This window comes from Sceloporus occidentalis, unplaced genomic scaffold (assembly GCF_023333645.1).
Source record: "Sceloporus occidentalis isolate IW3139 unplaced genomic scaffold, rSceOcc1.0.p SCAF_2, whole genome shotgun sequence".
NCBI classification, from domain to species: domain Eukaryota; kingdom Metazoa; phylum Chordata; class Lepidosauria; order Squamata; family Phrynosomatidae; genus Sceloporus; species Sceloporus occidentalis.
In genome coordinates, this window is record NW_028316982.1 from 74,346,455 (window position 1) to 74,374,254 (window position 27,800).

General features: G+C 41.0%; 2 long non-coding RNA genes across 2 annotated transcripts; both read right to left on the reverse strand.

The window, feature by feature from the left end:
• Window positions 1-4,757: 4,757 nt before the first annotated feature.
• Window positions 4,758-5,618, reverse strand: LOC149318547 (uncharacterized). Its single transcript, XR_016279815.1, has 3 exons — window positions 5,491-5,618; window positions 5,116-5,212; window positions 4,758-4,850 (listed from the first exon to the last, which is right to left on the reverse strand). It is a non-coding gene; the product is annotated as an uncharacterized LOC149318547 (long non-coding RNA).
• Window positions 5,619-15,403: 9,785 nt separating this feature from the next.
• Window positions 15,404-27,327, reverse strand: LOC149318548 (uncharacterized). Its single transcript, XR_016279816.1, has 4 exons — window positions 27,106-27,327; window positions 25,101-25,221; window positions 22,733-22,819; window positions 15,404-18,291 (listed from the first exon to the last, which is right to left on the reverse strand). It is a non-coding gene; the product is annotated as an uncharacterized LOC149318548 (long non-coding RNA).
• Window positions 27,328-27,800: the final 473 nt, after the last annotated feature.

The window sequence follows — 27,800 nt, forward strand, 5'->3', positions numbered from 1 at the left end:
CCTACTTTAGCCACATCATGAGAAGGCATGACTGGCTAGAAAAGCCAATAATGCTTGATAAGGTAGAAAGGAGTAGGGAAAAAGGGAAGACTTTACTCCATGGATAGATTCAATCAAGGAAGCCATGGCCCCTGAGAGGAGCTATTAAGGATATAGTCTCTTGGAGATGTCTGATGCATAGGGTCACCACAGGTAAAGATCTACTTGAAGACAGTTAACAACAATTGCAGAGGAATGAGGTGCTTTTCCATGTTTCTAAGAATATTATTTGGGAGACATAGGCGGGTTACACACCGCCATGAAAGTACAGAGTCAGTCCGTACTAGGATTAGGAAAGTGCGGTGCTTCCACACACCCCTAACCCTGGTACGGACTGAGTCCGTACAAAATGGCGGCTCCCCTTCTACATGGGGGCCGCCATGACAACATCACGACCGCGCCGCCTCTATACGGGGTGGCGCGGACGTGACGTCGTCGGTCCACGCCAGGGTGCTTAGTGTGCCCTTTGCGCGGACCAGGAAGGAACTCCGTTTCGGAGCTCCTTCCTGGTTTGCGGCGCCGCTTTGCGTCGCTGGGCGCAGCCTTCAGACAGCTGCGCCCAGCGAAGCAAGGGAGAAAGGGGCCAAGCGGCCCCTTTCTCCTTCTCCCCGCCACCGCGGGGTGTCCTTGGGGCTTGAAGCCCCAAGGACACCCCTTTTCAGACTGCGGGGAAGCGGCATTTTGCTGCTTCCTCGCAGCCTGAAAAGCGGCGGATCGGGGCCTCAGCGGCTGCCGTTCTGGCAGCTGAGGCCCCGATACACCGGGGAAAGGGGCGGGTACAGCCCGCCCCAAATGGGCAGTCTGTAACCCGCCAATGTACATGGGAAGTGGGATAATGAAGTAAATAATGCAGCAGAAGATGGTAATTCTTTTCCTACTCTGATGGGGATAATATTTCACTCTAACAGTTTAAATGCTAATAATTCTTTGCACATATATTTGTGCTTCCAGTTAAAGACTAACGATTTAATTTCATCTGATGGAAGAGCAATAATTACAGCTCATTCGCCATAGTCCTGCATAGCTCAGGGTTGCAACAACGCTATTTTGAACTGTTTACAACTTTTGGGCCTACTGTAAAGCCACCGAAGGCCCTTCCTGGCCTTTATGTGCCTGATGGCAAACAGAGGGGATCTCAGAAGCATCTAGCCCTGCTCTCATAACCCAACATGAAGTGCTTACATGAACTTCTGGTGTCCATAGGAGTTCTCTGGTGGACTTCAGTGTCTGATGTAATCATTTTGCATCTGGCAATGGGGACATAGCCAGGTGCTTCTGAGACACACACTTCCTCCACCAGATATGAAATGGCTACATAGAGGTCTTCAATAGCAGTATAGTAAGTCCAGTAGGGGGGCACAAACATCATCAGCAATCAAAAGAGACATATGGAGGTGGAGGGTATTCTTGGATACACCACTGACTGTATGTTTTGCCGTCTGTATGTTTTTCAGTCAGAAGCAAGTGAATGTGAGATCAATGAATCTTACTCCCAGGAAACTAGATGCCAAGTGGTTGACCATGAAAGGACTAAGCCAGAAGGCAGGACAACAGAGAAGAAGTCACAGAAAGCTGGAACTGAGAAAGCCTGCACAGAGAGGAAAAGCTAAAAACAGATTTTCAGAGACTGGCCCCAGACACTGTGAGTCTTTTGGGAGAAGAAAGTGGAAGACAGATCTACGTTGTATCTTTAAAATGAGTGACTGACAAGATGGATTCTGAGCTGTTATCATAACCATGATGTGCCTGACTAGAGGAGGGAAGATATTGGGCCAAATATTCGGCAAAAAAAAAGAAGTGAGTAAGGCAATAGGCTTAGATTGAGATATGAAAGATAACCAATACAAGAATACTTCTTTAAAGTAATGGTGATGTTTTAATGCAACTATCAGACCTTTTCCTTTAATATTTAACCTGCAAAATAATCATGATATTATCTGATATATTAAATAATCTTATGTGTAAATTTCAATTTGAACTTCCTGCTTTGTCTGTCCCATCACTTAAGCCAAGTCATTCATTGGTAAAGGATGAATAAAGGGATAACTAATTGGTGACAGTGGAGATTAGAGGTATTAGAAAAGTAGGCACTTCAATAAATAAGTGCTGAGGAATTCTCCCTGAGGTAATATAAAGTTGAGATCTCACAACTCAAAAGTAATTTATTATAAGTGCCAAGGCCATCAGAGGCTCTTTTCATGAACATTCAGGAAGGCTCATCTGGGTTTTTTTTCTTCTGGATCATAATGTTCGGTACATTTGAAATGATGGTGCAGGATATATGAGCTTTATGATATTAGCTTCAGTGGAGAGCTGCTTGTAAATTCAGCTGCTCGGCCATTCCAAAACAAAACAAAGCATAGTTGAGAACAAGAAAGTACTCTAGACTTAATATGTGGCAGCAACACACTAGGGCTGTTGGTCCTCATTAATTTGATTCTGAAAGTAATGCAAACAGATTTCTTCCCATTGAGTGAAAATCTTTGAAAACAGTGCAGTTTTCAAAGACTATTCACACTTTGGGACTTATTCCCTACAAAATTCAGTGATGGTATTTTTGCACAGAACACAGCATTTTCTGTGCAGGAAACAATATTTTGTAAACATTTAAAAAAAAAAAACCTTCTTTCTTTGCAGAAAATTCTGTGCAAACACAAAAATGTGTTTTTTGCAGAGCAAATCCTAAACTATGATTCTTGTCATCCCACATTTTCTTCCTTGGTGTTTTCTGAGACTTAAGAAAGATTTTTCAACCATTTAAAAATAGTCTGTCTGTCTCTTCAAGAAACCGATAGAGGTAAAGAAAGAAACATGTGTAGATAAAGTATCACATAGAGATAATAGTCACCACAAGGCTTCCTAGTTACATAGTGGGTCCCAGCAATATTCTGATGAAAGTTATGGATCACCTTCCACCTAGAAAAGGCTTTTAAAAACATTGGAAATAACTTAAACACAGTTTTCAGGAAAGAAATCATATTTTACATGCTCAGTTCATCATCTTGATGGAGACAATAAGTTCATCACCTTGATGGAGACCAAATAGCCCATGGAACATCATTTTAAGAACCTCTAATTTAGATTCAGAGAAAGGAGCTGAAAATAAAGAGACTGAAGAGGTGGTGATCATGCATATAAAATGCAGCTGTCTTTGCTATTCACATCATTTTACAGTAATCAATGAGAATTTCCCTGTGTTCAAAAGTGGGAAAATTCCAGTGAATATACACAACTGAGACCTCTTTACCCACCTCAATGCAGAAAGTGCAAAATTTTATTTTGCAATCAGAGCGAGAAGAGTAATTGTTGGAAATAAGGCATTTGACTCACAGTATAACCAAACATGACAAGCTAGACAAATCTATATTTTGAACCAGATAATTATGAACATTGACATGATGTATAGTTTGGGTTAACTCTGACTTCATCAAGCTGCTTTATACTGATTCTGACCATTGATCTATTTTGCTGAGTATTAGCTACCCTAATTGTTGTGGCTTTAAGAGTGCCCCATTTACATCTCTGAGTGACCAGTGCAGTTGCCCTTGCCAATGGTACCACAATGATAACCCAGTGGTGCATGAGCAGTGAAAATACCACTAACTTGGGACAGAGCTATATCCTTACAGGCCTGGTTCATACAATACAAAATGTGAGGTCAGTATTACTGTATTTTTATACACATTAGCCTTTATCAGATGCAGGGTTTAAGCCGCAGTTGTACCAAGAGAATAGTACCTTTGGGAGTACCTATCAAATGCTGTTGCCCCTGACTCATTGCTGCTGTGCCTTTGAAGGAGCCAGTTGTGCTGCTACCCCATTATGTCACAAGTGTGATAAGTGACAGTCCACAGCAGTCCAGATATTGAACATCATGTAGTGTCAGACTCCTCCTTTCTCCCTCTATCCATCCCTTCACTATTCCCCAGCCTTCCTTCCTTCCTTCCTTCCTTCCTTCCTTCCTTCCTTCCTCTTTTTTTCTTTCTTGCATTACAAAATTTAAAAGAAAAAAAAGGCAAGTTGGGTAAGGCATAGGACAGGAAGGGGGAAAGCAGAAGAGAGAGTGCAGGACTATTGACAGCCCTTGTTGTACTGTTGAAGATAGGTGTGATAATATAACAGTAGAGTCTCGATTATCCGATAGTCGGATAGCCAAAAATGTCGTATAATCCAGAGGGCCCAAGAAAAACCTTGAAATCACTATAAATTGCAAACATATTGAAGTTTTATTGCAGTAATAGTAAAAGTAATGTTGCAGTAATGTTACAGTAACAACATGTTTTGTTTGGGGGCATGTTTTGGGGCATGTCTGGGAGCACAGAAATGCCTACAGCCACGCCCCCAAGCTGCCGTGATGTCAGATAATCTGGAATGTTAGATGACTGAAGGACGGATAATCAAGACTCTACTGTAGCTCCAAATCTTATATGGTTTTTTATTAATTTAAAAAAAAATAGATGTGGCAAGACTAAGGTTTGTGTGATAAAGCTGATTAACTAAAATATAGTTTTGTGTATTTTTCAAATTACACTTTTTAACCATTTTTACATTTTAAATGTATGCATGATTTTGCATCTTATTACTTCAAAATGCACAGTAAAGCTCAATAATGTCTGAGATTGGGAAGGAGGTTGCATTTTGTTCTTAAGAGTCTTAGGAAGTACAAAATGGATGTTGAGAATTACAAACCTGAAAAAAAAAATCTCTTCTATCCTACGTGAATCAGGATCAGAAACTGCATAAACGCCAAGATTTTCATATACTGAGATAAACAACAGGAGCTGGCAATCCCTCAAGATGATCCTCTTCTGCTAAAGGTAGAATAACAAATTAGATGGACATTTAGTGTCATCTAGCACAGCAATTCTTCTGTTCTAAAGACAGATTATAATAGGAGTTCCAGTGAATTTCTGACACTGTTAAAATTCAAAACTGTTTGAATAAAAATGACCTATACATCATTTAAAATAAATGATGTGAGCTAAGTGGCATTATTATACTGTTAAAATATGCATGAATCAGTTGACTTTGTAGGTTTTGCAAAACATTACATTTACTTTCATTACTAGATCTTACATTTGCTGGGGCATGTGGAAGGGCAGAGAGAATAAAATTCTGCAAACATCAGGAACAACTTCACTTCACAGCTTCTCTTTCCTCCAGATGTAAGGCTCTAGAAACAGGCATTGTATCAGTGGGCTGAAAGTGAAGAAGGGATGAGAAACCTGCCCTCTGTCCCATGCCCCACTTGGTTCATGCCCCTCTGATACATTAAGAAAAATGAGGCCCTGGGATTCGACAGTTGCTTATCTCTCCCCCGCCCCCTCAATACATTAGTAGTTCAAAGTTAAACTATACATTTACTGAGCTCTTGCATTGTCAAACATAGCTACAATGAGAGAGACATATTATGATAACTACTTTTATTCATGCCATTCTGCAAACACTTACCTATTAAGCCAAGCAGAGCCCCACTGAAGGGTTTCCAAGGTTTGGAGTCCTTAGAAATGATGATGCCAGTCATAGGGTGTTTTGAAACAGGCTATGATGTGAAAGACTTTTTATGGAAAATAATAATAATAATAATAATAATAATAATAATAGGATTTATTTATATACTGCCCAATCACTGGGAATCCAAGCGGTTTACAACAGAGGGGATAATAGACGATTCCCTGCCCTCAGGCTTACAATCTAAAAAGACATGATACAAAAGGAGAAGGGAATGGTGGAGGGGAGGGGAGGAGATCAGGTCCAGCATTCTTCTCTCCCTCTGAGGCCTGGACCAAGGCAGATGGACTGGAGGGAGGAAATAAAGGAGGAGAAGATCCCTTAAAATGCTTTAAGTATTAGCTATTATGGTAGGAAAGTAAGGAGCAGGTGGGAGAGGGAGAGTGAATGGAATGCTGAGAGCAAGAGGTGACTGGTGGAATGTTTGAAGGGATTTGGATAAGGTTGACAACTGGTATAGTTAAATTAGTTGGGAGAGTCCTGTATCAGTGGTCCCCAAACTGTGCTCTTTAAGGGATTTTTTGGACCTCATCTCCCAGAATCCCAGACTATTGACCAACATGGCTGAGGCTTCTGGGAGATGAAGTCCAAAATCTCTTAAAGGGCACAGTTGGGGGACTACTGAGTAGTGCATGGGACAAATGTGTCAGGATTAAGGTTAGGGTTAGGTTCAGTCAGGTTGGATTTAAAGAGTTGTGAGTTAGTAATTTTGGGGGAGAAGGGTGTGAGTGCAATGTTTGTTTAAATGTATTATTAATCTAATTTGTTTTGTTCAACTGCTGTTAATAAAGTACTGTATTGTTTTAGTGTCTCATGTGCTTTTGTCCTCTAGGAGTGTGACACATGTAAGGATGCAGAAACCTTGAGGGAATCTAGTAGGTCTCCACAGTTGACGGCCACAAGTGTGAGACAAAAGACCCTTACATTGGCAGAGGTGGGGATAAGGGGAAGCCCGCAGCTTTGTTGATATCCATGTGATTGAGAAGTCTGATGGGAGAAGTATTGGGATAAGGGGCAGAAGTTTCATATGGACAACTGGAGAGACATCTCAGGGTCCAGCTGCATCTGCTTGTCTCAATGTGCCTCACAACTAGGAGATATAATAACTTTCCAGCAATCCAGCCCACAAAAAACATCTTTGGTTGGGGTGTTGCTTCATTTAAAACATAGGTTTCTCGAGTCAAATTCAGCCTTTAATGACCATAAATGTGAATCACAAGAGTTATGAGATTATTAAAATTGGCTTACAGTCTCATAAATACTGAACAGGATGCCAGCCATGATCTTAAATGTGTTAAATGCAGGCTTACATCATGCTTACATTTAGCATTCAGATTTTTATTTAAATGGCCACTGCATTAGTTGGCAGCAGGAGGATAGGGAGCTAGGCAGATCATTATGGGATTACAATAGGTATGTAGACTGCAGTCTTGAGAAAATCTCTCTTCTGAAACTGTGATGGAGGAAGAAGCTGCATCTGGTTGTCTCATCATGTCTGCTCCAGTTCAATTATCAGTCTCTCCTCCCCAATGCAAAGCTGATACAATTTGGATTTTAAAAAGAAAAACCAACTCTGCAGAGAAAATGCAAAGAAACACATTTAAAATCTTGCTTAGTTTTTCCCTGTTGTCTGTTTCAGAAGAAAAGAAAGGCAAAATATAAATCTGGGACTATAAAAGACTAAATACAGTTGTGGTGCTATAAGTTATAAAATATATTTATTCCAATTTTTAATTAATTAAAATGATTTTTAAAATTGATTAAAAGGAATTGCCTTCTGGAAGACAGAAAGTGTAAATTGCCTTTCTGTCTTCCAGAATGTCAGAAGTAGGGAAAGTGCAGACTGCAGGATGTTCCAACTCCTTTCTTCATCTCCACAAGTCTCTATCTCCAAAGCCTTTAGTCCTATTTTTTTAAATGGAGGGTTTACTAGTCCTGGGGGCCCCAACAATGTCAGTTGCCATTGTTGGGGCCTCCAGGACTAGTAGATTTGAAATTTGCACCATTCTAAACCAATAAGTAACCAGGAAATGCCTCCCCCAAACCCAGAAAAATAACTCTGAAGTGATGTTTGGAAATTTCCAGATATTATTCATGTCAAATATAAGGGCACTGCAGCACATGGGTGGTCTTGGCGCAGAGATGAAATTTGGCTCCTGCCACCACTGTCCCCCATTCAGGTATGGTGACAGGATTTCAATTATTTGGCATTTGACTGGGCATTGATGAGATCAATATTTCCAGCCTTAAAGAAGTATCAGAACTATGAGCACAATATACTGTATGTGCCTAGTGCTACACAAAAACATGATTGAATTTGGGTGCCAAAGTAATCCAAGTTTTGCATAGGAAAAGCTGGATTTTCCATAACTCATATGTTGTTACAGGAAGCTGTCAATATTACTTAATCATTTTGTACGTTTTCAGCAAAAGTATGGCACTTAGTTCAGGAGTATATCAAAGCTCCTATCTTTGCTAGGAATCCTGCTTATCCAGCATTCCTTTCAAATGGCTACTACTTGGCACTGGACATGAATGTAATACTTTCACTGTTACATTCACAGCCTTACAGTTGCTTTTTAACAAAAATGGAAAAGAAGAAATTCTTAGAAAAATGGTTTTGTGGCCAATAATAAATTCTACATCTTGATTCAGTTATTTCAGGATCACAGACTAAAGAATATCTATAGACACAAATTAAGCAAGCTGGGCTATATTTTACAGCAAGAAGGTATAAGAACAGAGTAATGAGTCTCATCATGCAAATCTGAATGAGTCTCCACTGTATGGTCTCCACTACAAAAATACCTCTAGTTGTATATCATCCTAGACATAGCTTTCTGGGGGGTGGGGTGGAACTGTAGCTTGATGAAGTACATTCTGTTATGTACCCCTCTACCCACAGAACTACAATCATCAGAGTCTCCCAGGATGAAGAAATGACCATTAAACTAGTTGTAAATATCTTGACTATATATCTTTAGACAGTGGTGGCTCATGGACTGAGCAGGGGGAAGATGCCCCAGTGCTTGCCCTGAAATAGCATTGGAAAGCATCCCCCTTTTTGGTCCAAATGTCCCATCTGCTGTCAGATAAAGGTGGGGGGAAATCAAACATCCCCATGGGCCCCTGAATCACATCAACCTTTGGGGCTCAACAGACCACCCTGAAAGGGCGGGCTGGAATCACCCATTTTTACCCCTGAGGGACACCGCAGCACCAAAAAGAACCCGCTAAAAGCGGGTTCTTTTTGGTTCCTGCGGTGGACACCGTGAGTGTGCAATTGGCACACTGTGGCATGTTGATGATGCAAGCGTGGCACTGTGACATACGGATGCTGCGCCATGCTTGAATCATCATGGTGGCCCTCGTGTGGACTGGAGACCGCCATGTTGGTGCCACCGCCTCCACCTGCTAGGGCTCAGGAGTGTGTGGATACTCCACACTCCAGAGCCCTAATTTTGGCGCCAGACCATCTTAAAGTGGTGGTCTGTTCCAGGCCTTAGTAACCCTGATTCTCCCATTTTTGATTGACCATCCACCCATTTTTTCAGCCCAAAATATAACACTGAGATGCTTTTCCCCTTTAAAACACTGTTTGAGGAGGTTCATCTCATAACAGCACAAGAACCTCCTGGAAATGACTTCTGGATCCTGAAATGTCACTTCCAGGTTGGCAAAATGATGACAGTGTAGTTCACCAAGAGTCAGAAGGACATGAAAATGGCCCTCTGCCTTCAGAGCATGACCACTTTTACTATAGATCATACAGTCATCCCTCCCCATAGGGTTTGCCTTCTGCAGCTTTGAGCTTACGTGGAAGTCAAGCCCCGGCAGAAGTAACGGGGCATGTACCTGCACTGCCACGAGCACGCACCCCATTATTTTCTATGGGGCTTGAGCATATGCTCTTTTCCCCATACACGGGGGGTGGGTGGGTCCAGAATGGATCCCCTGCATATGGGGAGAGCAGACTGTACAAATATATGTTGGGGCAATCTGTCATTTCTCTTTCCTCAAGACAAATGTTTACATGGTACTTTAGCAGCAGTTCACTCTACCAGGTATCCTATCTTTTGCTCTTGCTAATGAGGATAATTGCCATAGGGGAAACAGGCAAAGCAAAGGATTAGTTCATCTTGTTTACTTGAGATTTGTCCTAATGCAAAATCGAAATTTTGTAAAATTAACCAAAAAAAGATGAGTTAAAGAACACTGAAAGAAGGAAATAAGTGCATTTATTCCAGATCCTTTAAAATAACAGGCCTGGCAGTCTTACAAACAGCTCTTATTATCAACTTGAAAACTCTAGCATAATGTAGTCTGAAGATATTCACAAACATTATTTCCAAGTTCACAATCACACCTTTGACTGTTGACACAGAGCATCTAGTTTGGTTCATGCTAGTGGTTATGTTTACACTTTGGAATCTATTATGCATAGGGGAAAAAATTAAGGATTAGCTCTGACCTAGGTGCCACATATTTTCATGCAAAACTAAACAATAGGGTTATTTATTCATTTAATCAATTCCATATATTTGCCATCATCACTGCACTAAGCAGGAATGATTCCTTCTAAGGTCAAAATCAACATCATATTTCTCCAGAAGGAGCCTAGCTTTCATTGTTAACGTGGCCAGTCTGGTTGGCATTCCAGCAGCGTTAAGTTCACATACCATGTTCCATGCAACCAGCATTATCTTTTCAGATGGGTCATCTATTATACAACAGCTGAATCAAGATGAAAGGCACAAGCATTAGCCTTAGAAGACATGCACATCAAAGAGTGGGTCTTTATAAGGAGAGGGCTTGGCTGATTTATTAATTGTTGTGGGAGAGGGCTGCACTCACAGGTGTTCACTGTAAACCTTTGGAAATCTCAGGCTCAAATCTGTCTCTAAAGGCTGTCCAAAGTAGACGTTGGATACTCAACCCATGACTTACCATGTTTCCCCTTCAGAATATTGGAAACCCTCAGATAATTAAAAACACTATTGTGGGGCAGCAACAGTATAAAATACTAGGACATACTATGCAATTTTGTAGAAATAATGAAAAATAAGAGTATCTCTTTCCTTCCCCTCAAACCCTGCAAGACATTATTGACTAGTATCTTTCTTTTCCTTATTTTTTCACCACACAGCCTTAGTTTCTGTCCTTTCTTTCAGAACTTCTTGACTTTATTATCACTACTGCCAGTCAGAACTCATTCCCAGGCAGAAAATGTTGTATTATCCAAAGTGTGGTGGAGGTCCCAATAAACAAACAGCTTCATTTATATGCCACTTCATACTGAACTAACAGTTTCTAAGCGGTTTACAATGTGTATAAGCTAATTGCCCCCAACAATCTGGGTACTCATTTTAGTGACCTAGGAAGGATGCAAGCCTAGTCAAGCTTGAACCTCCTTAGCTGGGATTGAACTCGCAACCTTATGCTTTTGAGTGAGTGGTTGCAGTACAGACATTTAACCACTGTGCCGCCAGGGCAATAACGACTTATTCAAGATGTGAAATAGACCCAAGTTTGGCATATGGGATAAAATGTATGATTAAATTTGAATTCTTACTAGAATGAAGGTGCTCTTACTGGACATGACTGTGTCCCTCGCTCTCCATATGGAATACACCCATGAGATGGGGTTCAGTACTATAGATGTCCACAGCTGAAATGAATGGGTAGGTCACAGGAGCTTTCAGAAGTCTACAACTGTGAACTGACTTCTAGATCTGAGGTTGACACCATGCATAGGTGTATGTGAACACTGTAGGTCATGCCTTTTTCAGGAATGGGGAATGTGTGGCCTTACAGCTATTGATGGCCCACACCTCTAATAACCCCACACCACTAGATAATATGAATTTCAGTCCAACATGTGGGGGGCTAAAAATTCACCAGCTGTGGCTCAGCAAGCCGTTAAAATGTTGAAACCTTTTCTCTACACATGATAAAAGGACCTCCTTCTCCTTCTTCGTCGTCTACTATTGGCAGACCAACAGTTTGATCATCACAAAACCAAAGAGATGACTGTATATATCAGTGATGGTGAACTATTTAAGGACTGACAGGCTGCCCCTTTTCTGGCCACATTGAGGCTGCGGCAACCTCATGTTGCGGCCCTGATCTGGCCTCTGGAGGGCGCAAAAAGGAGCCACAAAAAGTGGCACCTTTCTGTGCCCTCCAAAGCACACCATAGCCACGCTGGGCCCTGACTCCACCCACAGGCCAACACAAAGTGCTGGTCTGTACAGGGCCTCAGTGGCGTTCCCATACCAGGGGACTTCTGGAGGTTGGGGCAGAACTTCTGCCTTCCAGGGGGCAGGACATCTGAGGGGCAGGACTCTCAGCTTCACAGGACGGCAATGGAAATCCCCCTCTGATGATGCTTGCCCCATGATAGTTTCACCTTAGGGTCACCAGGAACGGCTTGAAGCACACACAAACACACACACATGGCACACCTTCTCAGCCTCAGGCTAGCAATCGCAAACACCCCTCTGATGAAACTTGCCAAGAAAACTCCATGATAGTTTCACCTTAGAGATGCCATAAGCTGGAAAGGACTTGAAGGCACCATACACACAAGTCACGCTTTCCCAGCCTCATAGGATGGCAATGGAAATCCCTTCTCTGACGAAGCTTGCCGAATGATAGGTTCTCCTTAGGGTAGCCAGGAACAACTTGAAGGCGTGCACAAACACATGACACACACACGCAAACCCAAGGCCCACTCTCTCAGCCTCAGGCTAGCAATAGCAACCACCACCCCTCGACGAAACTTGCCAAGAAAATTCCATGATATTTTCACTTTTGGGTCGCCATAAGTCGGAAATTACTTGAACACACACACAAATCATGCTTTCTCTGCCTCAAAAGATGGGAAGGGCAACCCTGCCCCCACTCCTTCCCTCACCCTACCGTGCCTTTAACTAGTTTTGGAAGCTAATTAAAGGTACAAGAGGAGGGGGAAGAAACAGGTGCAGACCTGCTCTTTCTTCTCCCCACTCTCCTCTGCCTTTAACTGGCTTCAGGAAGCCAGTTAAAGGCACCAGGGGAAGAGGAGGAACAGGCGCATGTGCTGGCAGAGAGAGTTCCCTGTGACAGAGATGGCACACATGCCATAGGTTCACCACCACTGGTATACATAGACATCACCTGATGGCCAATAAGGAAATCAAATCAACCACTTAAGCAGAAGCAGAAGTTGGAGAAGCTCCATTCTCTCTGCAAAAACAAGACCAGGAGCAGATTATGGCCCAGACCACGAACTCCTGAAATCTGAGTAAAGCAAAAGAAGAACAACAAACCAACCACTGTGCCAAAACACAGCCTGAAAAACATCCCCATAGAATTTAAAGATAATGTAAAAATATATATTTGTACTATTAAGCCTAATTGTCCAGGAGTCACAGTGGCGTTATTAGGGTACGGACCACACCAGGTGACATGCCAGAAGAAGGGTGACACCTGGTCAGGCCTTCCCTTCTCAGTGCCATCACCTTGTTTTCCTCGTGAGAACAACAAGGTGGCACTCAAAGAGCTCAGTGTGTCTGCCTCCACTTCAGTGCCATCATCTCATTCTCCTCATGAAGAGGAGGTAACTGACGGCTTATCTTTCTGTTTTAATACTATTTGTAGGCCACTTTGGTATCTCTTGATATCGATCAGGGTATAAATATTTTAATAAATAAATAAATAACCAAATGAATATTTATGGAATAGTAATAGGAGAAACCTATGTTGTTCCAAATCAATAGCTTCCCAGTGTTCCCCACTTGTTAATTGTACTATAAATGAAGTGCATATAATTTAATTCAGATATGATGTAACCATGTGGTCTATTGTGGATTGTTCCACACACAGCTCCAAGTTTTTAAACTTCACACAATATCATTTTGCACTGATCATATCTGATTATAATATCTAATCTCAATTGAAGTCTGCTTCTTTCTGGAATAGGGTTACTATTTCAAATAGGATAACACAGCTTCGTGGAATCGTTTTAACAAAAAGAGACAGGCCCACCCATGCGTTCTGAAAACACGGTACTAGATATTAAGGCAAATCATTTAGGGATTTACAACAGCCTATTCCTATGATGGAATACACATGGTTGGGAGAAAAGCTGCCATAAGAATCACTTGTGGTTCATGAGTATACACTATGGGCTGACCTTTAGGGAAGCACAGAACGTGCACAGAAATATGCATTATATTTGCTAGTTTTGTTGCTAGAAGAACAAGGATTTTGTTTTCTCCCAAATAACTTCCCAAAATTCCTAAATTTATTCATAAATACCTCAGAAAGTATTTGAGAATCAAACAGTTCAGAAGCAGAGGAAAGTAAACCTACCTGATTCACCCAAACATGAAAGAGTCTTTGATTACTTAGCTTTAGAAAGTCTGACTTTGACTCCTTGAATATTTAATTCTATCTGTGATGTTAAATTAGGGCCGCTTTCTTTCCCCCCACCATAGGCTCCTCATTCGAATAATTATATGACAAGGAGGAACAATAGCAACATAGCTGTATCTATTGCATATGGCCAGCACAGACGGTTGAGAATTTGATTTGGTTCAGTTTTGGTAAGAGCTTACTAATATTTTATGGGGATTTTCTTTATAAAACCAATAGAAATAACCTGAGATCTTTAAAATGTGAGTATGGGAGAAAGCAAAACAAGAAGATTCATCCATCCTTAGCCATTGCATATTGACAATAATATAAAATGATTGACAATGGCTTCCAAACTTCTGTTTCCAAGGCCTGGTTGCAAAAAACAAACAGGTAAAAAAAACTCCACCCTGTGCATCCTATTTCTGCTGGCTAGGAATGCATCATATGGTACCTGTTTTACCAACAGTTTCATCCCACACCATTTCATTTCACATCATTTTAATTGATTGATTGATTGATTGATTGATTTCTGCCACTATGGAACCCAAGGCAATGTATATTTAAAATATAAGGTAAAAAATAATATGGCTATGACAATATATAATACAAAAATGAAAATAAATAAATAAACAGCAACTCAATCAAAACTTTAATTTAAAAAAACATTCAAAGTGTAGGAAAAATAGAGAGTACGGCATTAAAAAAAGTCCAACCACTTAAAAGCTGTTTAAACAGAAAGCTATCGAAAAGAAAGCAGAGAGGGAGTGGATGAGGCCTCCCTTGGGAGGGAGCTGCATAGCCTAAAGACAAGTCAATGCAAAGGCTTTCTCCCCTGTTCTCACCAGTTGAACCTATGAGGTTGGTGGGCCCAAGAGAAAGCCCTCCCATGAAGACTAAGATAAGAAGATTCATATGAAGAAATATGGGCGGTTTACATACCGCCGAGAAGCAGCGCTGTCCCGCCGCCGCTGCTTGCGGTGTCTGGGAGCCGCAGCTGCCACACTGCGGGGCTCCCAGACGCTCAGAGGAAGGAGCGCGGAAATCGCACTCCTTCTCAGGCCCCGGAAGAGGCACCGCAAGTGCCAAAGGGCGCACTCGCGGCGTCACTTCCGGTGCGCCACGTGCGGACGCAGAGCATCCGTTACGTCAATATGGCGGCGGCCGTGTGGAACAGCCACCGCCATATTGTACGTATTGAATACGTATTAGGGTTAGAGGGTGCGGAAGCACCGCCCCTTCCTAACCCTAATACGTATTCAATACGTAACTTTTGGCGGTCTATAACCTGCCACAGGCTTTTAGAGTACTCTGGGCCCAAGCCATATAGATCTCAAATCTGCGAGACCAGAAAAATAATAGAGGATCACAGCAGCAAGTCCTGCCAGGGTCCTGAGGCCAAGAGAGCTGTCCAAGGATGTTGGACATTGGTGTCAGCCATGTTCAAAACAGTCATATTGGCAGCCTTGTTTCCACACTTGATAGCATGTGATAGTAAAGCCAGGTCTGCCCCATCCCACTGTTACGACTAAGCATCCAGAATTACTAGGAGAGATCATCTGAGGGAAGACTAAGAGCAAACGTTGCAAAATCAAGTTCATAAGTTACTTTATTTTTTCTGGCTTTCACATTATTGGTTCTGTCTCATTTGAGGTTGCTCTACAATGTTTATTATTAATTCAAATTCCCAATATTAAAGGAGAGAGATTACCCATATGGCAGGCATGCTGTTCAGTGTGTTCATAAATTTGCCAACGTTTTGATTAATACTGACAGAAACCCTTTTGAAAACATATGGGCTTTATATACATCCTGTCATTTCAAATAATGGGGTACATTCTTCAGCACATTTGCGTATGATGATGGGTTCAGTCGTATTTTAGAAACATGTTTAATACTTTGATAATTAGTCTTTTGAGGTTGGTGAGAGAAGGGAGAGGGAGGGAAGAAAATGACAGAACAAAAATAAACTTTTGCTTCAGACCCTCTGAATGCTTAAGACAATTGGTGGGGCAGAAATGAAAGAAATTATCTATGAGTAATAATTTTCATATACTGCCAGGTCTCTCAGGCTAATTAGCATTTTTGGCTTATTGCTGAAAGGATTCATTCTTCGGCTGCAATGTCAGGCTCTTACAGCTTCAATGTGAAGTCTCTGTTTGGTACGGATGTCATTGATTAAGCCAGTAGTTTGGTTTTGGCTGCATTTCAGCCAATTGTTTCTATCCAGTGGTTGATTCATCCCTTTTATTCTTGGCTCCTCCAACCTATATTTAGGTCTTAAACCAATTCCCATTGCTTACAGTAAGCTATGGGTTTACATATGGAAACTGATATGGCAGCTCTTCTGCAAGATGGTTGATTAATTTCTTAATTGAACCTTAACTGCTAGTCTCATTTTGCCTTCTTACATCTTTAAAACAGTCTACTTTAACTGGCTCCTTGCAGTTTTATTTTTCAGATGATCAGCTTTACATATGGTTACAGAACCATTTGAGAATTTTTTTTCTTAACCTGTAGCAACAGCTGGAACAGTAACTATCAGTCAATGTGTGCCATGTTAATCCCCAAGAGAAAGTGGTCTTCTTTGTTCACCCTGAGCTAATGTCTATTTGTTGTCTGAAAAGAACTCAGCAGTACAATCATCTATGTGTCTATTCAAAAATAAGATCCCACTGATTTACTCTTAAATAATTAGATATAGGATTGCAACTGAAATCTGTTCCCAAAAAATAAGTGAGAGGTTTTGTCTCCTTCTTATTTTTATAATGTCCATTTAAGGTAGAACAATCTGCTTCATATTGATCCTGAATTATGACCATGGTGAAATATGTAACCAGACTGAAATATTATCTATACTGCTGAAAAAAATCATACTTGTAGTTGCTGTGAGCAAGACACTCAACATTTTTGATTATTCATTTAGAATGCAGTTCTTTTTGATGCCTGAGGGCTTTAATCCAATTTTTAAAAGCTTGACTTTTACTCCGCACTTTCCTGTAAAGTGTGGATAATCATTTGCATGGCTGGCCCTCTGAGGCTGTATCGCTGTGCAACCAAGGGGAGTTGTTTTTGGTGGGAAGATTGGTGGACAGTGACCTGGGTCCCCTGATCATGACCTGATGATCATCATTCATTGAATGCAGATATGTGGGACAAGAAAGGCAACTGGCTCCTTACACTTAAAGCAGAAATACATATTTAAAAAATTGGTGCAAAACACAGCCATGTGGCCAAGGTAATGTGAAGAACTAGAGATGTGGATTGTCCCCCTTGTACTGAAGTGAGTTTGCCAGGGTGATACATATATGTGGCTGATTATGCTTATCTCACCTCAGTGTGTGTGCTCTTAAGGACATCACTGCAGACCAGGAAATTTGGGGGCAAAGCAGAATTTTTTCATCATTGTTTATAACCCCAGGTATCTATATTGTGTACCTTCAAGTCATTTCAAATTTATAGCAACCCCAAAGTGATCTTACCACAGAAGTTTATTGCTAAGATTTGTTCAGAGTGGGTTGACTTTTCCTTCATCTGAGGATGAGATAATGTGACTTGCCCAAAATCACTCAGAGATTGTACAAACAGCCCCAAAGGAGCAGCTTCCAGCCGCCCCTTCTTCAGCCAGATCGGGACCACAGCAGTTTCACACTGCAACCCCAATCTGGCCTTTCCAGGGCATAATAGCTGAGGCAGTGTGGCTATATGGCAGTCCTTGGGTGCTGCATTGTATGGATGCAGCACTAGAGGAACACTGTGATAGTGCGCGCTGTGTGGAGAAGTATGTGGCATCACAGCGCCCTGGGGGGTGGAATCAGGGCATGCATCATGTGGACGTGATGCCCTGACTCCACCCCAGGCCAGCCTTAATGTCTGGTCTGAAAAGCCCTCAGTGGGTTTCCATGGCTGAGCAGGAATTCAAACCCTGGTCTCCAGAGGAAGAGTGCAATACTCAAACTCCTACACTATGCTGGCTCTCTCATAAGGCTGGCATTTCTGAAATGAAATAAAGCACTATCATCAGAAACCATTTTGTTAAGCATCAACTGTCTAAACTGGAAATGGACATTTACATTTTTGTATTGTGTAATGTGAACCATAAGTGAAATATTATTCTTTATCACTGAACTGATGATTCATCTAAACTATTCAGTGTTTCAGAGGCAGTGACATTCAGTAGCTGTTCATACACAAACACTCACATACACCCCACATCGATTTCTACCCCTACAGCTGAGAATACACACGAATCTCATATCCCTAAATTCAAGTTTTGACTTTCATGCAGTTTTCCTTGCACAGTTTTTTGTTGCTTGAATTTTTCTCATGAATTCTGTTTCAGTTCTGCTTTTAGGAAGAAACAAAAAAGGACAGTAAGGATGTTAAGTGCTGTTATGAAATACAAACCTTTATCCTGTACATGTGTATGTGTTGTGTGACTTTTTGTCATTTCCAACTTATGGAAACCCTAAGGCAAACCTACCATGAGATTTTCTTGGCAAGATTTATTCATTGACTTCCTCCCCAAGGCTGACCGCCCCCCCCCCCCCCAAGGCTGAGAGTATATGATTTCCTCAAGGTCACCCAGTGGGTTTCATGTCTGACAGGGAATCAAACCCTGGTACACTTACCTGGAGGGAAATTCCCCTAAATTCTGAGCAGCTGTGTACAGAATTGCCCCATACGAGATTTACGGAGGGAAATAGCATTTGATACACATCTAATTTCTAAATAGTTAGAAAGGAGTTTGGTATGTATTTTGTTTTAATTGTAAGCTGCCTTGAGTAATAAATTGAAAAAATATGGGATTAAAATAATTTTTCAGGTCACTCTTACTATAGCAGATTCATTGAATCTAGTGGTATTAAAGCATATATGTGTGCCTAAGCTTTATGAGATACAGTGGACCCTTGTTATATGCTGGGATTTGGTTCCAAGATCCCCCGTGGATAACAAAATCAGTGGATGCTCAAGTCCCATTAAATATAATAACATAGCAAAATGGTATCCCTTAAAAAAATGGAAAATCAAGGTTTGATATTTGAAATTTATACTTTTTTTTAACATTTTCAAACCGTGGATGTTTGAATCCATGTATAAAAAATCCGTGTATAAGAAGGACCGACTGTAGTAACATTTGTTCCCTATTTGTTCATCTAAATAAAATTAGATGGCTTGGAACTGGTTCCTACAGGCTTATTGCAAAGCCTGATTGCTTATGGCTTCATTCTGAAAGCCATGCCTTTAACTGATTACATAGAAAAATGTGATATTTTTTAATGTGGGATCTGCTATGCAAATTCACATAGTTGCATTTTCACCTTTTAAAGACAGTGCTAAGTACTCTTTCTGGTGTTCTGGCAATCAAACAACAAAAAAACCACCAGCATGTTTTTAACAATTTCCATTAATCCATTGTTGGCACAATGATCCACAGGCTTCACTATCAGTCTCTCTACTATTGAACTGAATATATACACTCTCTCTCCTATTGAATTTTGTCTTTTCTTGGAAAGCCCCCCCCCCCCCCAAATATCACAGCTTCAGTGTTCAGATGTTACAAAAGCAGACCAGCTAAACATCTTCTGAATTAATGATATAGTTACTTCTGCCATTTTGGTTTAAAGGTTTTCAGACAATCTAATTGCTGAGTCATCCAGAAACTGCCAAGTCTCTGTAAAATTTAAGAATAAATGGGCTGTTTCCTATGAAATACAGTGGATGATTCTTTCTCTCCCCCTCCTGCTTCTAGTACTTTTTTTTAAAGCTGTTGTTACTCAAATTGTGGAACTCTATCTGCATCCTAATTTCAAATAATCAAAATAAAATTTAAAAGTTTATTATTACTAGATATATTTTGGTCATTCATCGTCTGTTTTGGATTTTGGCACTCTTCAAATCAATTTTCTGCTTTAAAAAGCAGATATAATTGCCAGACATTTTGCCTCCTGTAAAACAACATGGTAAAATATGTGGCCACTGTAGCAAGCTAGGTTTAGAATTTAATATTGTATATTCCATCATGACAGCACCATCATAATAAACAATAGAGGGAATGGTTAGAAAGAGCCAAGAAGCTAGTGCATCAAGACCAGCTGGAGGAGCCTGTAGCGTTAGTGCTCATGCTGTAGGTTTCCTTTCCTCTATGTCCAAGGCCTCTGGCTTTGCTTACCTTCAGAACACACAAGGCCTCTTTTGAGGTCTCAGAATACTTGTGACAGAAGGAGACAAAAGTGACCTGGGCACTGCTGTTTGGCTCAGGACAAAGTGATGTGCTTGGGATCCAAGTCAGAAATGAACTTGGATGCTGTTCAGTTTCCCCTACTCTTATGCAGAGAAGATAGAAGAGACTGCACTTTTAGGCTCTGGTTTAAAAGTCTGACCAAAGAGCAGGGACATGAACAGGAGAAATTAAGTGAAATGGGACTGTTCTGTTATTTATTTGTTTAATATTCTACCTTCCTCTTGAATGGGACCCCAGGAGGCTCAGACATGAATTATAACAAGGTAAAGCTAAACTGGCTTAAATACCCTAAAGATACAAGATCCTGTTAGTTTGTGAAAGCTAAGCAGGCTCAGTCTTGGTTAATACTTGGATGGGAAGACTGCCAACAAATACGAGGTGCTATAGGCTATATGTCAGCTAAACGAACTGGCAAAACCACCTCTGAGCATTCCTTGCCTAAGAAAATGCTATTAAATTTATGAGGTCACCATAAATGACAGGGATCATGAATGGAATCATACAGTACAACACAAGTGTTATTGAAAATGAAAGCCATGTCCGCAATGTGGCTAAGAACTGTTTGCCTGGGGTACCAGGTGAGGAATCTCTGGACAGCTTGTTCTCCTTAACTTTGATTCTTTTACTTTTGTCACATGAGTCTCTGAGTGCCAGTCTTTGGAGCTTCATCTCTCAGGAGAGAGCAGAAGGTGCACTGTGTTTGGGAGACCATCTCTGACTCTGTGTGGTTTTTTTTGGGGGGGAAGGCTTGGGGGGGCTGTTTCTGGCCATGTGTTCTCCTTGAGCACATGACCTAAGGGGCAAGGGCTTCTGCTGAGTCACTGACTTGCTTTGGGATGGATCTAGTCCCTAGGAAAGATGCAGGCTTCAGCATTTGACAGAAACTCAAACCCTCTCTCACAGGCAAAGTGAGAGATTACATACCCACAGGTGTGAAATATACTCTTGAAACATAGGGCCTATACAGATGGGTGGCTCCACACTGCCCATTTTTGCCTCAGAAGGAGGCTACAGCAACCGCACGCCGCGGTCTCCAGAGGGAGAAAAAAGAACCTGCTTCTGGATGGGTTCTTTTAGCATCCTGGCAAGGGCACCATAGGTGTGCCCATGCACCATGACAACGGCTGTTTGGGCACTGAGCCTCACAGATGTCATCATGGTGCACGCCATGTGGACAGGCACACACCATAATGGCGGTCAGGCTGTGAAACAAGGGTTTTGAGCATGTGAACGCTCAGCCCTAGATGAGCCCTAGTGTGCGTACAAGCCAGCACAAAGTAGTGATCTGTACAGCCCCATAGTCTGCAAGATGGGTGTAGCTGATCAGTCTGGCTTTACAAGCTGAGGTGCTTTCTGCATTCAAATTGGGTTGGTTTCTCTTCATAAATAATTAGCTCTTTCACTGTATTATTTCATAGGCCCTAAGATTAACAAGAGTGCACTCCAAGCACTCCAATTTCGTTAGGGAGGTGCTAACATGTGTTTATCAGATTTGTTTCCCTCTCCTCTTCTAGTGAATTCAAAATATACAGGACTGTACCATTATTGCTTCCCAAGAATCCTATGAAGTAGACTGAACTGGCAGGAGGCCACTGAGGGACCTTTGTAGTTCAAAGTTCAAAATTCCACAACATTCTTTTTACTGTATCATCTTAACCTTATTAGGGCATAAAAAGGGGGTTTAAAATAGCCGGTGTGGAGGAGGGAAGCCACTTTTCTAAATGCAGGTGCCAGCCTTGCTCATAGCTGACCAACCTTGGAGCCTTTGATGGAAATTAAAATGGCTTCAGGTCCATCTCTTGAAAGCCTGACTGGTGCCCTCTCTTCCTGCTCTCAGTTCAACTTGCAATTGAGAGAGACCTGTTTCAAGTCTTGTGAGAGGAAGGCTTCTTGTGTGAGTTCCCATGAAAGCTCTAATCTTTCAGGAACATGGAACTCTTGCAAGAGACCCTCTTCTCATGAGACTTTATATAGGTTTGCCTCAAAAAATAGATAGTTTGTCTCATTGTCATTCTTGAGCTCACCAGTTGTTTCATATTAGTGTCTGATAAACTCGGCAACCCTAGTCTAAACACAGTCTTTCCAGGTTCTGGTTCATTTAGAGAACTCCACTTGTAGAAGGGACAGATTCAGAACCATTGCTTTTCCTGCAGCCAGTGTGACAATTGGCGGGAGCAAGTCTATCACGTTCTCTTTCTCACATCTTGCTTTGGAACCTTGAATAGGGTACTGTTACTGATAGTATTTCCTTGTCCTGTTTTCTAATGCTGCTGAATTTCCATGTCAAGAGGCAGACTGAGGTCCTCAGAACTGTCATTTTGGTAATGGTGAATACTCAAGAGTACACAAAGACACAAGCACGGGCAGGTACTAACCACCTATTACTCAAACTGTACAAAAAACAAGTGGAGCTTGAGTAGAGTGGGCATCTGCTCTATGTTGCAGTGTTCTGATTGAAAGCATCCTTTGATACATCACCAGGAATATGTGACCCACAAGATGTTGATAAACTACTATCCCCACTCTCTCACACACCATTACCTTGTCTGCTGGGAACTGGAGTCCAAAAAGTATGAAGAATGGCAGGAGTCTAGCCCTGCTCTAATTGAAATCTGCTCCATTTCACATCTGGTTTAAAGACAGAAAGCACCATATGAAGTCAGAGCAGGGGATCTGAATCAACAGTAGATACATGGACAAGAGAATGAGCAGCAGGAACACAGGTCACCCAGACATAGGCTTTCTGAGTATGTTGTCATATTATGGCCATATCCTGCCTTTTCCCAGGCAGTTTACAAATTATTAAAAGTAGCAGATTAAAAACATAGAAAAACATTAGCTACACACAGAGAGACACATTTAATCTATAGTTAAAACCATTTAAAATTCATTGAAAGACAATTTATCAACAAAACAGCACAGAACACCATTAAATTCCTAAAAGTCAAATAAAATAGTAAACTTTTTATTTGCCAGCAGAAGAAAAGGAATGAGGGAGACATCCCAGCTTCCTTAGGGAAGGAGTTGCAATGTCTACAAAGAGTCATCAAAAAGGCCTCAATGAGCCTGAGAAGATAATGAGGTTGAAAAGGGCTTCCCTTGAAGATCTTAAGACTTGAATAGTCTCATAGTACAATGGTGGTATTGATAACATATCAACAATTTAATCCTATCATTATTTATAAGTTGTTATTCTTGTTGTATCCCTTCATGTCATTTCCAACTTTTGGCAATCCTAAGGCTAAACTATCACGGGACTTTCTTGGAAAGAGGGGGTATACCACTTCCTTCCATTGAGGCTGACAGAGTATGATTTGCCCAAGATCACCTGCTAGGTTTCCAAGGCTGAGACAGAATTTGAACTCTGGACTCCTAGCATTCTAGTCCAGCACTGCACCACATTTGCTGCTCTGCAAGTTACCCATAATGTATCAATAATGCAATTTTCTGTACCTTTGCATAAATGTAAGCCCCACTGTGTTTAACAGAGATTTCTTCCCTAGCAGGTGTGTTTAGGATTACAGCCTTAGCAAATATCAGGTTTGTGTAATGTAATTCCTAAACACAGACATGATTAAAAAGAGAAGAAAGCAGCCTATATGTTGTGATGCCCCAGGACCTTGTATGATGGGAGAGAGATTTGATTTGCCTTCTTTAAGGCCCATTATAGCGCTAATCCCATAGAAATATACAACAGCATTTTCTTTCTTACAATTGTATACATTGCTTGTTTTGTCAACTTTTGATTTGTTGGAACTTATTATAGAGCTAAACTTTATTGCCTTTGCTTATGATACCACGGTAATCTTTTCCTAGGCTTTCACTTCATTTTGTTACATTTATCTAGCAAGCCAGATTCACACTCCCACAGTAACCATATGGAGAAAAAGCCACAAAAGCTGTTAAGTACATTTAATTGCTGTTTTGATGAGCTCATATTTTAATTATGTTTATTGATTCTGCCTGTGTTGAAATGGTCTTAGCATTTCAAGGGAGGGGATGGAATCAATATGCTGTAATTACTGGACAGTTTTATGATGTTTTCCCCATGTAATTAAAACTTTCATATAATATTTTAAAATACTTTTAAACTAATCCTTTGGTTCGGGTTGCCTACATTACCTACTGTGCTTAGGTAAAATTTAATTTTCATTCAGTCATACCATAAAATTAAGCTTAGAGTGAAGGATATTTGAAAAATCACATATTCACCCTCTCCCTCCGCATCCCACCCCTCCAGCGCATTAGAAGACTAACGATAGCAAATGTACAATATTTGCTAACATAATACTAATTGTGGTGCAGAGATAATAGTAGTTTAAGCTTTATTGCACATGCTCAGCTGCCAACACTGGCTCACAGTCTGACTCAGACATCAATCTGTTGAAGGGTAACAGGTCTTCCGAAAAGATCTGTCACCATCTTATTTCACACAGTCATAGGCATCTGGTATAGTGCAACAAGATAGCATTTGTAGCCGCAAGGAAACACACACAAAGGAGCAACACTTCCTTGCCAAGCATATTTAAAGCCACATCTCAGTTCTTAAATGTCTTCATCACTTCCGAGGACTGAATCCTTGATAGATCTGCTCTTATGCAAGGCCTGTTCAGATGAATGGGGAAAGTATCAAAGTAGCCTGTTCTTTTGAATGTGCTGAAAGAATGAATCCTAAACTGGAACTGACAACATCAAAGCCATACGCCAACAAGGTGCCGAGAAACTGGTGAAGTACCATAAGTGCACTGAAGTGAACTGGTAAGTGGTGTTAAAATCAGTGTTATCAACACAGGTTCTCTCACACCTGTAATAGTTATTGAGTATCTGAGCTTAGGGCTATTGCATAGCCGGTTTTAATAAAAATGCCAAATGACCTCTTGCACTGTTCATGTGTCACTCACATACTTACCTATTCTTCTCACCAACAGCTTGGGCTTTGGTGGTCTGGAAGATGGGGAAGCTCTTTCCTTCATCATGTTAGTCACTACCAGTTCAAACAGTGGTTTTACAAAGCCGTTTCATCTTGTCAGCTATAAATGAGAAAACAAATAGGATAGGATAAAATCTGAAGTTGTGGACTGCCAAATTTTTACTGGCAAACATTTTGGGGGCAGGCACAATGAGAAAGAGAGAACAAGCTTTCTGTGGAACAAAAAATAATGGGGGGAAAACAGGACCCATTTTTCAAGCTTTTATTTTTCACACCTGCTTGCAACCATTTTCTAAGTGAGCTATTGTTGATTTGGTGCCATTACTTGAAAATGTAATAGGACTTTCACCTTCCCGAACTGATATCACTGTTGTTAAGGATGCCAAATGAAGGTAGTTTCTGTGCCTTCATTCTGAATGAGTTTTTCTGGTTTTGCCACTTTTGAGTTAACTAGACAAACTATATATGGTAAGGTAAAAAAGATTTATGAGATATTGGTGTAATTTATTAAATTCTTACTTCCAAGCAAGTGCAAGAAATCACAATCAAAGCATCCCTGACAAATGGCCATCCAGCCTCTGTTTAAAGACCTCCAAGGAAGGAGACTCCACTACACTCCGAGGGAGTTTGTTCCACTGTCGAACAGCCCTTATTGTCAGGAAGTTCCTCCTAATGTTGAAGTAGAATCTCTTTTCTTGGAGCTTGCATCCATTGAACAGGAACAAGACTCAGGATGTTTTGATTGTGATTTCCTGCATGGAGGGGGACTCAATGGCCCTTGTGGTCTCTTCCAACTCTATGATTCTATGATTCTGTGTGTGCAGGATTTCAATCACAGGGTACATCTACACTGTAGAACCAATGCAGTTTGATACCATTTTAAGTGTTGTAGCTCCATCCTATGGCATACTGGGGTTTGTAGTTTTACAACATCTTTGGCCTTCACTGCCAAAGAGTGTTGGTGCCTCATAAAATACAAATTTCTAGTTTCTGAAGGATGTAGCCTAGTCATTGCAAGTAACGTATTATCAAACTGCATTATTTCTATAGTGTAGATGCATGCAAAGAAACCTGTCTACTTTGTCCTTGATTTTATAGTTTGTTAACAGTTTCTTAGCCCATCCTCATGACATGTAAGAACTAACTCACCACCCCTGAGCAGAATGTATAAGCATAAAGAAAAGTCAGATTGCTGCTATTAGAATAAATAGGGATGAACTAGTTAAATATTTTTGTCTTCAGCTAAATTGCTGTCAGTAGATCCAAATATCTCCTAATATTACCTGGCAGTCACTCTTCTCTTCCCTATGTCTGCCCTTCAAAAAATCCCTCAGAGTAGGTCATTTAGGGGAAGGGGAAATAAGAGTGTTCAAGATGATAGGAGGAAATCAGAGAGGTTACAAAGTTTCACTTAGCTGTAGATTAGTCTAAATTAAATAGAGTGGCCTGGTGAGGGGTCCCAGTCTTCAGGGCAACCTGATAGCAAGTCTAGAATCGCAGTCTATCTATGTACTAAATTGATGGCAATGAAAATAATACTCCCCAGACACAAAAGTACACTTGTTTTCAGATTAATGCATCCTGAATGTGAGCTTTTCAGACTCATTGAATGAGTCAACGTGTGCATGCTCACCTGGACAAGGAGCTGACTTTTGAGACTCATTATTTGAAAAATATATTTCCTACAAAACTGGCTCTGAAAAGGCTTTGCTCTGTGTGTGTGCATGTGTGTGTGCACGCGCGCCTCTAATTTAGGCAAAATTGTCTGACAAAGACAAAAAAAAGCCTGAAAACTGAACTGGGTGTTATCAGACACATGATTTCCCTTACAAGCAACTTGCACAACCACATTTGGAAGGTGTCTTCCCACTTCCACCCAGAATCTTGGAGGACCATTTCCTCTACCTGGCCTACATGTGCCAGTGGCACGTTATGAGTGATTTCCCCCATCCATTTATGCCCAACTGTGTGGAAAAAGACTCACCAGGTTTGTTGTTGTTGTTGCTATGTGCCTTCAAGTTGTTTCCAACCCTAAGTTGAACCCATCATGGGTTTTTCTGAGGCAGACAGTGTGTGACTCACCAAACGTCACCCAGTAGGTTTGCATGGCCAAACAGAGAAATGAACCCAGATCTCTAGCGTTGTAGTCCAACACTCAAATCACTGCACCATGTTGGCTCACTACTATTATCAAAATATTTATATATTTAGTATGATTAATGTACATGCATGATTTGGATATTTCTGCTTCTAATTACTGATAGACAGCATCTTAATAAAACAGTTGTGCCGCCTAAGTGTGTAAATTTTAATAAAGATAACTGACGGCTTATTATTATTAATCCTAATGTGTTAGGTCTGAAATGCCCTTTGTATTGTGTGAACTGTGGGATATTTTCTGACCCAATGAGAATTTCAGTGTATTTTGAAACATAAAAATGTTCAAGGGAGTGTTTATTTGCTTCAGATGTTGCTGTCAAATAACCACAGTACAACATGTTGGAAGTAAGGCCACAACTTTATTTGCAAACAATTGGTAGGGTTGGCACAAAGCATAAGGTCAGGATCTGTGCAATCAAACCACCCGATGTAGTCTGATTATCCAAACCGGGCACCCACCCGGTGCTTGGGATGACCTAGGGGCTAAGGAACACAACTTGACCGCAAACCTTGTCTTGC